The sequence below is a fragment of the Galeopterus variegatus genome, unplaced genomic scaffold (genome assembly GCF_000696425.1).
Source record: "Galeopterus variegatus unplaced genomic scaffold, G_variegatus-3.0.2 Scaffold2824, whole genome shotgun sequence".
In the NCBI taxonomy this organism is placed as follows: domain Eukaryota; kingdom Metazoa; phylum Chordata; class Mammalia; order Dermoptera; family Cynocephalidae; genus Galeopterus; species Galeopterus variegatus.
The window spans coordinates 251,165-252,609 of NW_007728935.1; positions in this window are offsets into that span (position 1 = coordinate 251,165).

Genomic DNA, 1,445 nt, shown 5'->3' on the forward strand with positions numbered 1-1,445 from the left:
TTTTCTTGTTACACTTTAGCATTATCTTCTTTGAGCCTGAAGAATTCCCTTTAGGATTTCTTGCAGTGCAGATCTAGTGTTCATGAATTCTCTTAGCTTTTGTTTGTCTGGGAAAGACTTTATTTCTCCTTCACATTTGAAGGTTAGTTTTGCTTGATACAGTATTCTTGGTTGACAGTCTTTTTCTTTCAACAGTTAGAATATATCATCCCACTGTCTCCTGGTCTATAAGGTTTCCACTGAGAAATCCTATGACAGCCATATTGGGGCTCTGTTAAATGTTTTGTGTTTCTTTTCTCTTCCTGCTTTCAGTATTCCTTCTTTGTCTTTGGTTTTTTTTTTCTTTTCTTTTTGTCTTTTTTCGTGTCCGGCAATGGATCGCAACCCTCGGTGTCGCGCCCGCACCTCGCTCAGCCAGTGAGCGGGAACCGGTCTGTATGTGGGATCCGAACCCTCGGCGGGAGCGCCGCCGCACTCCCAAGCGGCGCACTGTAGCAGTGCGCCACCGGGCCGGCCCTGTGTTTGGTTTTTGATAGTTTGATTATGATGTGCCTTGGGGTGTTCCTCTTTGGATTGAATTTGACTGGTGACCTCCGAGCTTCCTGTAGCTGGATGCTGTCATTTTTCTCAATACTTGGGAAATTTTTAGCCATCAATCCTTAAATATGGTTTCTAGGTTCTTCCTTTTTTATCTTCTTTGGGTACACCAATTATGTGGAGGTTATTTCACTTGAAGGAGTCTCATAATTGTTGCAATTTTGTTTCATTTTTTTCTTCTTGCTTGTCTAATTGGATAATTTCCTATGTTCTGTCTTCAAGCTTACTGATTCTTTCCTCTGTTTGATCAAATCTGCTGTTGGAGCTTTCCATCAAATTTTTCAGTTCAGATAATGTATTCATTATTTCTAGAATTTCTATTTGGTTTTTAAAAATTAATTCTAAGGGCTGATTGGTTAGCTCACTTGGTTAGAGTGTGGTGCTGATAACACCAATGTCTTAGATTAGATCCCCATACTGGCCAGCTGCCAAAAAATAAAAAATAAAATAAAATAGATTCTATTTTTTTTTGTCAAGTTTCTTGTTCTGCTTCTGGGTTGTTGTTCAAATATTATTTAATTTTCCATCTACATTTTCTTGTGACTGCCCGAACATCTTTAAAAGGATTATTCTGAATTCTCTGTCAGACATTTCATAAATCTGCTGTTTTTCTGGGTCCATTGCTTGTGTTTTGTTGGTTTCCTTTGATGGTATCACATTTTTGTGCCCCTTCTTGATCTTGTGTATTTACTTTACTGCCTGGGCGTTTGAGGAGATAGCTACCACTTCTAGGTTTTATAGGTATTCCTTGGTAATGTTAGACCTTTCTTGCTTAATATCAGAACTTCGTCTCTGGTCTGTGTTTTTTTTCCATTCTGTGGTGGATTAATAGCAACTACCCCCACTTA